At 38.8% G+C, this 16,317-nt stretch overlaps 1 long non-coding RNA gene across 1 annotated transcript; it reads left to right on the top strand.

The window, feature by feature from the left end:
* Positions 1-2,903: 2,903 nt before the first annotated feature.
* On the top strand, positions 2,904-16,237 carry LOC124291786. Its single transcript, XR_006902277.1, has 3 exons — positions 2,904-3,967; positions 4,689-4,693; positions 16,225-16,237. It is a non-coding gene; the product is annotated as an uncharacterized LOC124291786 (long non-coding RNA).
* The last annotated feature ends 80 nt before the right edge of the window (positions 16,238-16,317 follow it).

Raw genomic sequence — 16,317 nt, 5'->3', positions numbered from 1 at the left:
ATTTTTCTTATTGACACTTTCCTTCATAAGTCCCCAAACATTTTCTATTGGATTTAGGTCAGGGCTATAGCTTGGCCAATCTAATAATGTCATATTTTGGGTCCGAAACCAGGCCTGTTAATGCTTTGAACGATGTTTTGGGTCGTTGTCCTGCTGGAAAATCCAAACTTTCCATAGCCATGTGAGCAGATGGAAGTAAATGTCCCTCGAGAATATCTGTGTACCGCTCACTGTTCATATTCCCTTCAAATACACAGAGGGGCTGTACTTTGGGCGCTGATACAAAGGTTTTTCAGTTTGTTTGGTCCAGAATTTCAGTGTATTAGGAAACAGCCACACAGAACTTTCATCTGAGAAACTCACATTGTCCCAGTTAAAATTTCTATGCTGTAAGCACCAGTTCAACCTTCGCTCCTTTTGTTCAGGTTTCATGATCGGTGATGGAATTCCTCGACTTTTCTGCCAACCCATTGCATGCAGCTCAGTTCTAATTGTCTCCTTACAGACAGCCACAGTTACTCTATCAATCATATCCAGCCTTAAGTTTTATAAACTCCTTCGTTTTAGAAACAAGAATACCAAGCCGCCTCCTGTCACCGACAGTCAATTTTCTGGGCCTACCTGCGCCTCCCTGGTGCTCAATGCCATATCCATTTGCAATATTTTTCAAAACACGATAAACAGTGGACAAAGGGAGTCTATTCTACTTTAAATCACTTAAGCTGATCTGATCATCCATACTGAGGATCACTGAAAATGTCTGCTAGCAAGTAAACAAAGGGGGATAACTCTTCACAAACTAATGAAAAAGGATTAACGGAGTTGTCTTTCTTGAATGAAACCAAGCACTTGATAGCTGGTTAAGGGTGTTTATACTAGAAATCCAATTAAACATATTCCTAAAATTCTCAATAATTTCTGGTCATACTATAGATGACGTGTATTCTCTCTCGATGATTTATGACCTATTCTTATGCATCTGTGAAATACCATATTGTAAGAATATTCATTGATTCTGTTCATATAGACATTAGTTGTTCACTGATCTCGAGGGGGATAGGGTTGATGTAGCCTCGATGTTCGTTTATGTTCCCTGAGCCTGAAAACATCGAGGGTACATCAACCCTTGGGCCCTGAGGGACCAGTGAACAATGTATTTATGTTACCGAACACCTTAATGTTAATTTTGAATTGTTTGAAGCACGGGTATAAATCTTTTTGTAGCCATCGCTAGATTTTGCTGACAAGAAAAACAGATTTAGAGTTATCTCCCTTCCATCAATTGCATTCGCAAAACATAGGTAATTTCTGTACATCATACATGATTCAATGTTATTCGAGATAAAGAAATACTACCACGAAGTACCAAATGAGTTGCCATTGACAGCGGGGGTACATTGAAATGTTACTCGCTTGTAAGCGGGGTACATTGAAAATAATAGAAGAGCGCTCAGCCAATCAGAAAGTGACATTTATGTGTGAGGTAAGATAAGATCACTTGTTAGCAATTCTTTTCTTTCCAATGAAACCTTTCCCTGGCTGGTCTCTAAAACTTGACTCTGCCGCCAACTGTGTCGATTTGTCTTTTTCACAGTAGTTGTTTCCTTAGGACATTTTGGTCTCTGCCTTTTACTCACAGGACAGCTTTAATTTCTTGTTGAAATGTGTATACATGTACACCATGTATATTTCAGTAGCAAACTGTGAAAACTGATGTCATGCCACAAAAGGTTTGGCAAGGTTAGAAACTTGAACATATGAACTATAAATTAAGTGTTGTCTGAGTCTACTTCAGTGTCTTCTGAGGGTTTTTGTTTTGTAGGCTTATTTTTTCCTTCTCAAGAGACAGGAACATTTTGTACAATTTTGCCACTTGTATAGTGTCTTCCCTTCCATGTTTATTTGCTTGTATTTGCCACTTGTATGGATTCTTGGCTTATATTCGAGGAGATAATCAGGGATAATATTTGTGACATATCTTAAGGATTCAGAAGATCGGGATGTGGGTTTCGTTTGTGCTTTGGTAGGCTTAAAACATAGTGTTTTTAGGTGATTTCAAAACTGTTCCTAAATATCTCTGTCATCCTTGTTGAAGAGTTATCAGAAAACTCTGGCAGTGTTTTCTGGGGCTGGTTTTGTTTGACATATGTAAAGGAACTATGCTTAAAAGAAACACAAACGGATTCAGACATACATAGACGGACGGACAGACAGACGGGCACGCACGCACAACTGAATGTATTAAATATGATGTTTACAATCTGCACATACATCCAACCATAGCTAGAGGGAGGTAACTCTTCACAGACTGCTTATCTCCAACTGCTTTTGTGCTGCACCTTGAGTTCTAATTAGAGAATAGCATGGCTACTGACTGCCATACATTAGTAGCTCACTCAGTACCTCCTGATAATCTGTTACCATGGCAAGACTTCATTATTCCTGGATTTTATGTTTTGTTAAAGATATCCAAATCAGAAATCAAGTCTGATTCAACATATGATTTAGACTTATTCTTGTTTTATTTTAGACGTTTGTTATTTCAGATTCCCAGTTTATGAAGTCAATATTGCGACATCTTGTAATTATCATTATTATTTTAATTTTTATATACTTCCTTTCAAATGTTTAGACACACTTAAAACACTCACTATATGTTATGGATATATATCTATATATATATGTTTCTTTGAAGATTGATTTCTCCATTAACTTGGGGGAACCAACTGCAAACCTTATGCAGATGAATTGCATGAGGATCATGCATCAATTTGCTGAAAAGCATGTGCAATTATCTTGCATGTGAACAGTTACGTTTTGGTGTAAAGTTTGGTTAAGAATGCACCAATTTTCACTGATTTTTATCATTTACTGAACTCATGACCATATTCTTTTCAGTGTTACGAATTTGTTTTACAACACACCAGTTCATGTGTAAACAGTACCTTTAAACAGTATGGACTATTTTGCAAAATCAAGTTTAGAACAGTTGCCTGAAGTGAGTGGCTATATTTACACTAGTCAAAAAGTTGAAAGCAAGTATAGATCATTACAGTTTCATTAAATAAAGTCTTTTACTCTGATGCGATATCTGTATGTTGAAATAAGTAAGTAATGGAGCACAGATGCTGGTCTAGACAGTGTCCGCTGTATTCGAATGTCACTCATATTAGAGTTGTTCTTCCAAATGTCCTTTAATCCAGAAGAAGAAATGTTCGTCTTAGAAACTCTAGATTCAAGCTACATTGAAACGTTATATTTGGTGACCAAGCCCAGATTTCTCGAACCAAACTTAAGTCTGAGATTTGACTTAAGTACGAGTTTTTACTCAAATGGGAGAAAATGCATTTCCCAAAATGAGTGAGTTATATAATCCACTGCCACATTGTACCAACATTCACCTGTTAAACTCTATGTGTTTAGTGTAGACTAAACAGGGAGTGTATGTTTCTTCAGGTGGTTAATGTGTTTCTGTTACAAACTTTGAAGCCAACCAGTGGACACAGTGAATTTAGTAAACCATTATGACATTACTAGAAAGTGGCCAGCAGTTTCTTTTGGATTTTACAGCAACTGGCCAGTCAGAAAGCTCACTTCGGTAACAAATAATGATAAAGATACAAGGACTATTCCACAAAGTAACTTATCACTAAGGTGATCGTAACTCGCATACTTTAACATTGGCCTTCAATGGTTGCATCACTAGGACTGAATTGTGGGCTGGACCCAATGTTACAGTGTACAAGGTCTTCGCCTTGGGTCTGTTCCCCAATATGTAGCCCCTGTGAAGATCCAGGTTAGAATTGGTCTTCAGTAACCCATGCTTGTTGTAAGAAGCGACTAATGGGATCGGGTCATCAGGCTTGCTGACTTGGTTATCCCAGTATGACCCTGCTCTAGGAAACTATATTAAGACATCTGTGACTGCCATACTGTAACACCACATGGAATAGGAGCCAAATCTCCTGTTTTGCAGTTATTAATAAGACCTGGTCCACATTGCACAGCCAATAATTATGATCAATAACTAGACAGGTATGGTTTGGAAATTGTTTTGTTTGTATGTAAAAGTCCAGTTTTAATGTTGGTAGAAATCATCTCATTATTATCTGATATTATCCTCCAATACGACACCTAGATGTTATATGGTGACACCTCCATTCATGGTATGGTAATGGGTATTTCCAATGGCCAATCAGTGTCAAGGCTTCCTAATTCCCATAACAGATAAGTGAGGTATTTAAACCAACAGTCCTGATTTCTGTAACTTGAAAACTCAAGAAAACAAGTTCCCAAAGTATTTTGTATATATTACCATTATTATGTACATTATTTCATACATACTGTCTGAGCAACCTTATCATCTACACTTAACACAGAATACCATCAAATGAGTTTCTGATCATTATTGCAAATCTATATTTCAAAATCTAGGTGGTTAGAAAATAATGCCTGATGATTTTGGGAAGCAGTCAGCTGATAGATTCACCAACCCAAACAGCTTTCTTTCAGGTTCAGTAGTGGAAATTAATCATAGTTTGCCAGATACGACCTACCCTAGAGATGTCATCAGATCTTTGCACTGAGGGATATTGTATCACAGGTAAAGATGTCATTGGGATCAGCTAGGGTAGAAACAGGATTCTTATTAATAGGTTTGGTGGACTTAGATTCAGAGCTTGCTTTAGGAATTGTCAAAGAGAAAAAGTTATAATTAAAGAGTGATGATAAGTATGTTTTCACATCTGTTAAACAATTATTATTGAATAATATGGAGCTTGATTTGTGCAATATGGTTAATCATTGATGTTCTTTTATGTGTCCAGACATTGGAAACAAACCATTAAACTGCTGTTAGAAGTGATCACATATTTCATTGTGATTCTGATGTTTGTTAGGACTTCATCATGATGTAATCCAATGTAGTACTTATTCATCAGAGTATCATGCCGTTTTCTGTGTACATGGATAGCAACTGTCAAATAAAATACATCATGTTATGAATTTGTGTTGTTGAAGTTGCACTATTCAAAGTAACTCTGGTCTTGATGTTTTTTAATTGGTTACATTTATTTTTAATATTATAAAAATTTCAATATGATGAAAGCTGACCTCAGTTTTAATTGTTAATTTATTTTTGACTCAGCTTCATGGCATATTGAGTAAACAAAATTTGTAAAAATTAAAAAGTATGTAGTCTGGAGTACGTACAGGTATGATGAGTGCTGTTGACATCAGGAGATAATACTAGTAACTCAACAGCAGGAGATAATACTAGTAACTCAACAGCAGGAGATAATACTAGTAACTCAACAGCAGGAGATAATACTAGTAACTCAACAGCAGGAGATAATACTAGTAACTCAACAGCAGGAACTGGAGCACAGCTTGCATGGAGTCCAGAGGAGAAAAGGACAGGTGTTGACATCAGGAGATAATACTAGTAACTCAACAGCAGGAAATAATACTAGTAACTCAACAGCAGGAGATAATACTAGTAACTCAACAGCAGGAGATAATACTAGTAACTCAACAGCAGGAACTGGAGCACAGCTGGCATGGAGTCCATAGGACAAAAGGACAGGATAGTTGGCAGGAAAAACAGTGCATTTTTCTTTGTTTTTGTTTAAACCTATAAAATGTTTAAGGAAGACAATAATTATTGTTTTTTGAAAGAAATTAAACCCAGTTGCTTAATTTTTTTATTATTTTTTAAAATAAAATTGAGTCACAAATGTACAGAAATTGAATTCATTTTGAATGAAAGATGGCAGCTTAATGTTAGGGATGATGTTGAACCAATGAAAAACTTTGAATGCAACGCTGTACGAGGCTAATAATTCTTGTAGTTAAATAGTTTGGTCACTTCAAAAATGCTAAAAATTAGGGATGTCGCGATACATAAGTTTCGTGAATCGATACATATCACGATACCCATGTCATGATTCGATACGTATCATGATACCTATTTTCGCAGCATTATTGTGTAAATTAAGTTACATTTTGAACATTAATATTTCATATTTTATAATTGTCCGTGAAAAGATCCAACATTTTTTATTCTCAGACATTAAAAAGTTTTAATTTCCCATCTCTGCATGAAAAATAATCATTAATAGCTCTCATAGCATAACAAAACATGATACAATTGCAAAATGTAAACAATACATAAACATATTTAAACCGATACTTTCAAAACTAGATATCGATAGAGTTTTGAATGTATCGATAATTGTACTGTCTTAGAAAAAGTATTGATGCATGCATCCGTGGCATCCCCACTAAAAGTCCTCAGCCTAGTTTCTTGCAGAGGTAAATTATTAAGTTAAAAAGAGCTTGGAACTATTCCTGTGTTCTTCTTGCCAAGGTTGATGACTTGTGAACCAGAAACACCAGCTGAAAGATAATATTCTGCAGCCTCAGCAGATCAACAAAGCCCCATCGCCCTGACACCGAGATGAGGGGTGTCATCGTGTGATACTGCTAAGCACCCTAGCTGATGCCTGTTTAGACAGGGTGTTGTCATCAGCAGGGTTAAGCAGATGGGGAATTACAGGATGAGTCTGCTGATGCTTTACACACACACTTCTACACATGATCAAATAACAGACTGTCAGAATAAACTGGAACCGGATTCCACTTACCATTATCACCTGTAACTGTTTGGAACCAGAAATAGTATTTGGTTCTTTGAAAACAATTGTCCTGAAGTTTAGAACCACGTGTGTGTAAGGCTTTGGATGTATAGTGTTCCTTGGAATGTACCAGTAATTCATTGTTTCCATTCTTTTTCAAATTGCTCAAACTGTTAAAAAAATCAATATTCCCGTGGGAAAAAAATCACAATTTTATCATCAACTTGTAAGAATCGAACTATATATAGATTACTTATGTTTCTGAACACTGTGGAAACTACATAGTGTTTTTTAAGTGTAATGAATGTGTCATCGATGTTCTTAGGGTAAAAGAAAATTTTGGCTATCTGGCCATATTTCTGTTTCAAAAGGTATTACTTGACAAAAATATTTCATGATCTTAAGAAATCTCAACTAAAAGCCGACATTATATTAAGAGCATGTTCATTAGTCCCTATCAAATACTGCAGGTGTTCGCAGAAAGGTCAGGTGAGTAACGGCCGACTTGACTGCAGAAACACCATTACTGATGACATTGGAAGTGGAGTGAAAGTTATGGGAAATCTACCTAATACCTTTGTCCACTTGGATGGGCTATCGCTGGATACAACGAGGTGTAGCTGACTTGACTTACTCCTCAACTACAGACACTTTCTGCAGAGTTAGAGAATTGTTGGAGAGACTGTCGGTGAAGATTTTCGGAGTATCTACAGAGCGTATTCATCTGGACAGGCTATCGCAGTTGCACATAATTTTGTGACGCACGTCGACCTGGCCGGTGTCCACTTGGGTGTAGGTCTGTGGGTCAGATCTACATGAGCAAAGGATATTAGCCCCTAACCTTGGTATGACAACAAATCATCATTAGTAAATAGTAGATATCTACTGGCATATTTCTTTCATTAATCCATACCAACAATAAGCTGATAAACTATGATATAAACTACATGGCATTAAAACAGGCATTAAACACAACTCCCAGACATTCCAGTCTCAGATTTAGGGTAAATTATTACCCACAGGATTAGAACTAACCAGGGCCTAGATTTTCGAAGCTCTCTTAGCGCTAAGATAGTCGTAAGTTAATGTTAATATATGGCACTTACGACTATCTTAGCGCTAAGAGAGCTTTGAAAATCTAGGCCCAGGTTCGTAAAGATCGTATGTGCATTAATGCACTAGTACGTCATTGCGTCATCCGGGCGGCATTGTTGACGTTCCGATTCCTATTAGTGCTACGTAAGGACGAAACAATATTTGATAATTGTTGACAATATTTGATAATTGTGTTTTTCCAAGACATCAGTCGTGACCAGTGCACATTTCTAAATGCGAGCTCAAAGAGGATTTAGAAATGTTATAACTATAATACTTGCTCGGGAAATACAAGAATCCTTACACTCATTTCGCAATATTTGTATTACACATATGCTCCTACAATAATCTGTTTGGACATGTGGGCACAATACCCGTGCTTGTGGGTTTCACCAAAGTTGTGAGATCTAAGCATTGTTTATGGTGCCACCTGGTGGTATACACAGCAAACAGATCAAAGAACAGGTGAGTAGATTAAATAGGTGATTGCCATCTGCAACTTGTCCCTTAGCCGAGAGTCTAGGACTTCAATCTTACAGCACACTGAAGTACATGTAAACCGTGGTGTCTCGTCAGGCAAAACACTTCGCGCCTCTGTTCACCGAGCAGTGAATGGGTACCCGATAGGATGAGATGGTCATGTGGCTCTTAACCTTCTAGCTTTTTTGGCAGTTTGGTTTGTATATTCCCGTGGGAGCTGTAAAGGAACATCAAGGGTACACTGTTCCACTGATCGAGTTAATAACATAGCGCTTTATCACACTTCACACTTTGTTAATTTTGGCGCTATATCAATATGCATATCATCATCATCATCATCATCATCATCATCATCATCGCGACTGGCTTTGCTCCAACACCAACCTGAAACGATCAATATGACTGATATAAGATAATTACTGTTCAAAGCGGCGGTAAACCACACTCACGAACAAACACACAAGTACACAATCAGTGCTGGCGGAAAATTGACTTTAACACCCAGTGAACTGCATTCATTTCCTGCTCGCGATTACTGGCCTTCTTGGAGCAAAGTGTCAAATTTTTCAAATACCACTCGTTGTCCAATGATGTTTACAAAAACCTGGTCCATTTGTCCCTATCTCTATATTACACGTCCCTACCCCGAGAACCGTCTAGCCAGAAACCCGAGGTGTGAATTCCTGATCGCCACACAGGTAGCGATGGTATTTCCACGTCGTGTTCTAATTACCCGGAAATGTGGAATGCGCATGTCCAACATTTATGGAACCTTTGGCGGAACATGATCACAAAAACGACTGAATGTCTGGCCTGCCTGGAATATTTACGGAAGTAAGACTATTTGATGGAAACCTTGTCGTCTTTATATGTTTCGGGAGGGATTTTCTTTGATATGTACGATTTTCTTCTGCGCAAACGTTTCGAAGCAACATTGATGCGTAGTATTTTGCTAAGATTGGGGCCAAATTTTCAGCATTTGCAGGGTATATGTTTGCGTTTTGATAGCATTTATTATTGCTTTTGTATAGATGGTAACCTTCTGTGTTGAACAGCGCACCTGTGATAGTTGAATGGTGCATCTACATTTGAAGTTGCAGCTTTCATTACCACACATGGCGGGTCAGACACAGGCGCCGGTGTGATGTGATTTGATACCGAGGAACTTGTAGACGGTAACACAGCTTTAGATGAGGAAATGGGGTTTAACTCCGCGTTCATGATGATAAGTTAGTAATAATAATTCATTCATATAGTACCTAGCATCCATCTGACTAGTTGGGGGCGGTGGGGTAGTCTAGTGGTTAATGCGTTGGCTCGTCACGCCGAAGACCCGGGTTCGAATCCCCACATGGGTACAGTGAGTGAAGCCCATTTCTGTTGTCCCCCGCCATGATATTGCTGGAATATTGCTAAAAGCGGCGTAAAAGCAAACTCAGTCAGTCAGTCAGTCTGACTAGTTGCTCACTGGACGCTGTAACCAGAATCTGATTATTATTACCCCGGATAACCCAAGCTGCCTGTGATCGAGGCGCTAGACGGTTAGTTGGGCTTTACCTCCGCGTTCATGATTATTGCACTTGTAGGGGCGACTCATAAAGTCGGATTTTAGTGCTAGGCCGCTGAGATACGATACCATGTATGTCGAGACAAATGCCACATCGTCCATGCTGCTGCAGGTTGACATAGACACCACACTCGGACACATTTACCAACTGGCCAGTCCTTGTCCTGCCCCATAATGCCTAGCGCCAGACCCAACGAGTACGTCATCTTTTATATCAGCTGGGACTTTCCTTGACAGACACTGCATGTATAAGACTACGGAGACGGCCTCTGACTCCAGTCAATGTTAGGCGAAATGTTAAGTAACGCTTATTCTCTGAATATGTATATTTTTATAGAAACAAATAATTGCATTTAAATTGAAAAGGATTCCTAGAGACTTGCTTCATTGAGAGCTTTTGATAGGGCTTGGTGGAAGGCAAAATGACGTGGTGCAAGGACTGAGAGACAGTCAAGACGAAATGTTGCCTCCCTCGGCATTTACAGTTTTTCGTGAGATTCTTGGGTATCACAGACCCCTAATTCCCACAATATGACATGCTGTAGGAATATTAAGTTTTGTCACACTAGTACACATTGTAGTACACGAGTCCTATAGCCTTGATATAGTCTATATAGAGCTAGAGCTAACACTGTGGGCGTCATATTGAAATAACTGAACTCTTTTGTGCATAGTCTCTGTCTCTCTATCTGTCTGTCTGTCTCTCCCCCCTCCCCCCCCCTCTCTCTCTACCTATCAAACTTTCTGTATTTGTACTCCGTAATTTGATCGAGTACAGTATGTCGTAATCTGGCATTAATTACAGACAGGGTCTGTATGAACTATACTTGCTCTTTGTTTGGGTACAGCACATGGCTGGAGGCATGTGGACTTACACACTAATTAAGGTTTGCAAACACCAATATAACACGGAAAAACATCAATAAACACCATGAACCCTTGAAGACGACAACCAGAGGGAAATCACAAATATTTTGACAGCTTGAAGAGGATAATAAGGATAATTAATGGCGTGGTTATATTTACACCTCAATATCAGTCCCACAAGCACTATATTTCAACGAAATGTTTCATGGATTCAGATAATGGTTGCTCACAGACAGTTATGACTTCCAGTGTATATTCCCGGCATTCATCACGGTAGTTTGTATTGCTCATCGCCACGTGAAATATTATCTTGACATCCACAGGTGAAGTTTGTTCAAATCCACTCTTACAATGATTAACTACTGGCAAACGAAGGTATGAATATATACATGTATGATATAGCATTCGTGTATGACAGAAATATGAACATAGAGATTATTTTTATTTTTATTTTTTCGGAGGTTTACATCTTTTTATTCTTGAGTACAACATTTCAGGGATCGTTCTGGCCCCATCATCAGGTAAAACTTAACAGTAACTCAGTTACTCAGTTACGGTAACTCAAACAGTACCTCAGTTACTCAGTTACGGTAACTCAAACAGTTACTCAGTGACAGTAACTCAAACAGTTACTCAGTTACAGTAACTCAAACAGTACCTCAGTTACTCAGTGACAGTAACTCAAACAGTTACTCAGTGACAGTAACTCAAACAGTACCTCAGTTACTCAGTGACAGTAACTCAAACAGTTACTCAGTTACAGTAACTCAAACAGTACCTCAGTTACAGTAACTCAAACAGTTACTCAGTTACAGTAACTCAAACAGTTACTCAGTGACAGTAACTCAAACAGTTACTCAGTTACAGTAACTCAAACAGTACCTCAGTTACTCAGTTACGGTAACTCAAACAGTTACTCAGTGACAGTAACTCAAACATTACCTCAGTTACTCAGTTACGGTAACTCAAACAGTTACTCAGTGACAGTAACTCAAACATTACCTCAGTTACTCAGTTACGGTAACTTAAACAGTAACTCAAACAGTTACCTCAGTTACTTAGTTACGGTAACTCAAACAGTTACTCAGTGACAGTAACTCAAACATTACCTCAGTTACTCAGTTACGGTAACTCAAACAGTTACTCAGTTACTCAGTGACAGTAACTCAAACAGTTACTCAGTTACAGTAACTCAGACATTACCTCAGTTACTCAATTACGGTAACTCAAACAGTTACTCAGTGACAGTAACTCAAACATTACCTCAGTTACTCAGTTACGGTAACTCAAACAGTTACTCAGTTACTCAGTGACAGTAACTCAAACAGTACCTCAGTTACTCAGTTACGGTAACTCAAACAGTTACTCAGTTACTCAGTGACAGTAACTCAAACAGTTACTCAGTTACAGTAACTCAAACAGTTACTCAGTTACAGGAACTCAGTTACAGGAAGTCAAACAGTAACTCAGTTACTGTTATGTTTTACCGTTGGTGGGGCCAGAACAAGCCCTGAAACGTTGTACTCAAGAATAAAGAAGAAGTAACTCTCCAAAAATCTCTATGTTCATCAAATATATAGCATCTTCTCAAGCTTCAAATGCCAATCAAGCGACAGAAATATGTTTATATTCCCATCATTAGCTTTGCTTCAGGGCAAACAAATTGAGGCCATGGATGTTGAGTAATTCTATCCTTGTAGGCATGTCCAGATTACTGGACAACACGAAGACGTTAAACTTTTTAAGGGGAACCCAACACCATTGGCCCCTTCTCTTTTACGCGACTTATCTATTGGCTGAAAGCGATCACAAACAATATTGATGGAAATGCCTGGTTGTCGTGATGAATCCACGACACGCAAGGATTCGAACCCATGTGTTTGGACAGACGAACGACACTTGAACAACTTCACTACTTTTAACACTCTTTAAGGACCTGAAATAGAGCTTCGTGTTTCTTGTCTCCATCGAAAAGTGTTTAACACATTGTCACTGCATGGGTAACTGTAACGCCGTCAGATAGCTCCCTGGAAACATTATCACTGCATGGGTAACTGTAACGCCGTCAGATAGCTCCCTGGAAACATTATCACTGCATGGGTAACTGTAACGCCGTCAGATAGCTCCCTGGAAACATTATCACTGCATGGGTAACTGAAACGCCGTCAGATAGCTCCCTTGAAACTAAGCTGCAATATTATCTTAAGCAAAAGAGAGGAGTCAAAACGAACGAACGAGCCCTTCGAAAACAAGCAAACTAAGTGATAAACATTTCCGAGAGTGTCGACGAATATCTTATAGTCTTAAAACGTTCCCTTTCTGGATTTTATCATATTTGTTTCCTTTTTTCTTTTGCTTACAGCACATTTAATGAAATATGTTTAATGTGTCCCGATTTAATTAATTTCTGTAACGTCAAAAAATAACGTCATCCACAAGTCTGCAGTTAGTGAAATCTTACACCTTTGAGTGAGCGAGTGAATGTGAGTGAGCTTATTTATATGCCGCTTTTAGCAATATTCCAGCAATATCACGACGGGGACACTAGATATCTAGACCGCTCAGAATAACAGATATACCAATAGTTAAAAAAAAGTATTTTCAGGAAGGTGGACCAACAAGATGAATTTATGCGAGCACGATTTATAAAAGCATCCAGCCAACAGCAGGCCAACATATGATGGACATGGACTTATCGTGGATAAATTTCAAACGCTTGATTTCTTGTATTGTATCTCAGACATCTGTGGATTCGAACCCAAGTGTTTGGACAGACGAAAGACACTTGAAAAACTACACCAACACCCTTTAAGGACCGCCTCCGTGGTGTAGTGGTTAGAGCGTCCGCCCGGAGAGCGGAAGGTCGCGGGTTCGATCCCCGACCGCGTCAAACCAAAAGACGTTAAAATTTGGTACTTGTTGGTCACTGCCTGGCGCTCGGCATTAATGGGTACAACAAGGACTGGTCGGCTCGGAGTCAGTATAATGTCTCTGAGTGGGGTATTCATGCTTCACTGCGGCATGGTATCTCAGTGGGCTAGCACTATAAAACCAGCTTAAGTCTGGGCTAGTACAAGCAACCGCACATACACATACACACGCATGCACGTCGTCATATGAGCGAAATATTCTCAAGCACGACGTAAAACCCAATTTCACCTCACCTCACCTCACCCTTTAAGGGTCTGATATGAAGCTTCGTGTTGCTTGCCTCCATGCAACCATTTTAACACGCTATCATTGCATGGTTAACTGTAAAACTGTCATATTCTTCCCAAAAACAAGACTTCGTTATTTTGTTAAGGATAAGAGGAAAGTTGAAACGCGCACGTGAAAGCTTCAATGTAAACAAACTGATAAACTTTTCTGAAAAGTCACATGTCGACAAATATCTTATAATGTGGTTTCACTTTCTGGATTTAATCATATCGGGTTTTTGCTGCTTAGAGAACTTTTCACGGTAACACTGTAATGTGTTCCACTTTATTTAATTTGTTTAACATGAAAAACTAACACCATCCACAAATCCAAAAATAAGGAAACGTTAGATGGTTGGGAAATAACAGAGACAGTAACGTTTACAAACCTTTGTCAGGAAAGTGTTTCGACTAACACAAGATGGGGTTTTATGGGAACATGATTTATGAAAACATCCTTTGTCAAACATTTCGTATTTTATGTTTAAGCCCTTCAATCACACGGGTTATAAGGCTGCACGATTACCATGGTTTTAGGATATGTTTTGTTAGGCTGGGCGCGGCGATGACGTCGACAGATAACGCTGTAGTTGTGGCGGTGGAGTTGCTGCTCCTGTGCTGTAACGCACGCCGCGGTAGCGAACCATCTCGTTATACAAACAAGGTAGCCTATGAATTGGTAAAAACTCCTCTTCGTGGGTGCATCTGTGTTATGTTCGTTGTTTTCTTACACATCTGTGGTTCTTTTTTATAGGTGTCAGCCTCCATATACCTGCCGTGGTATAATTATGGGTCTTTTATGTTGCTGATTTATGACGTAGGTATGTTGTGTATTTGAGCTTTTTGTACACTATGTGTATTGAGATACTAAGCGACAAAAGAAACAATACCTCGGACATGATTTCTTGATATGTTGCATTTCCAGTGTTTAGACATCTTATGTATGAAAATCAATAAATTTGCATTTTTGGCACTAATTTAGAGGTCATGTGGTGACAAAATCATTTTTTGACCCAAATACAAACCGCCACCATATAGCTGGAATATTGCAGAGCGCGGCGTTAAACAACAAACAAACAAACAAACGTTATGTTAACCCATTTATTTTCAGTTGCCCCGTCACAGGTCACTTTTTACAAACTGTATCGGAAGGAGTGATGTTTAAATCCATATCAAATTTAACAACAGATCTTTCAATTTTCAAACTTTACTTCATCACTTCGGGCTTCCTCTCACACCCAGTGAGCTCGTCACGCCGAAGACCCGGGTTCGAATCCCCACATGGTTACAATGTGTGAAGCCCATTTCTGGTGTCCCGCGCCGTGATGTTGCTGGAATATTGCTAAAAGCGGCGTAAAACCAAACTCAGTCAATCAGTCACACCCAGTGAGAACAACATGCCATATCGACGCGCGCCATAGCTTCAAAAACCCGGTTTTCACTAAGGCATTGTACGACGCTTAAAAGATAATCTAAACATGATTTACTTTAAAGTACACCAGCCTTTCTTTCAAGGATCATTATATTACTATTTTATGACTTAGGCAACATTGTGATAAAGTGCACATGTTAGATGTCTATACTATGTAATGATTCAGTGTTGGTCTGCGTTTGGCTGTGTGTTCTTTATCTCCCTTAAAAGAAAAGACGCTTGGTATTATTTGACAAATACAGCCATCACTGGTGATTTCATAGAAACCTATACTGACGTACAAAAGAAAGTATACACCTGGTGCTTTGGTAAAATGTGTTCCTGAAAACAGCGTAATAGTTAGAAAAGTGTTTTGATTGCGACTCACAAGTCACAAACATTGTGTACGTGTTGCAATAACACCATAGATATCGTACCCCATTGGAACATTGCTAGCACACTATTTACGTTGTTTTAATAGTCTCAAAACACCAGGTGTGTACTTTCTTTTGCACATTGATATATATACTCATGCCAATAATGGTTGTCACCCCCTTCAATTTTTTTAATTGAAGAAGGGGTGTGAGGTGTGTGTGGGGTTGGGGTGGGGAGTGGGTGATAACCATTATTGGCATGAGTATGCATGTATAAGGGAGATGAGTTTGGGGGACACACTTATAGGTCACTATAGAACAGACTGCACGACTCACATAGTGCAAGAGATATATTGCTCAAAAGAGGTTAAGCACCACGGGATTCTTTCATCTTTCTGTAATTAACCTCAGAGTAGTTTATGTACAGGGTTTACGGCTGTCTAATTTATTATCCCAGGGATTCTTATCATACGTTATTTGTGGTGCGTAGTGGTACAAGTGGAGAGTTTCACTTGATTCCAAAATATTTTCTGGAGCTCATGCCGTTACAGATGTTCAGAAGCCTTAACCCCATTACAGATGCGGAGTTTAATATAAGACTGGAGAAAGTTAACAATTAACATTCTGAACATTGAGCGTGTTTCTTACCACGATGGAAATGTCAGTTAAATGTGACTTGCAATCTACAAGT

This window comes from Haliotis rubra, unplaced genomic scaffold (genome assembly GCF_003918875.1).
Source record: "Haliotis rubra isolate DU_JTF1 unplaced genomic scaffold, ASM391887v1 Scf5, whole genome shotgun sequence".
Lineage (NCBI taxonomy): Eukaryota > Metazoa > Mollusca > Gastropoda > Lepetellida > Haliotidae > Haliotis > Haliotis rubra.
This window is presented reverse-complemented; position numbering and strand designations above follow the sequence as displayed.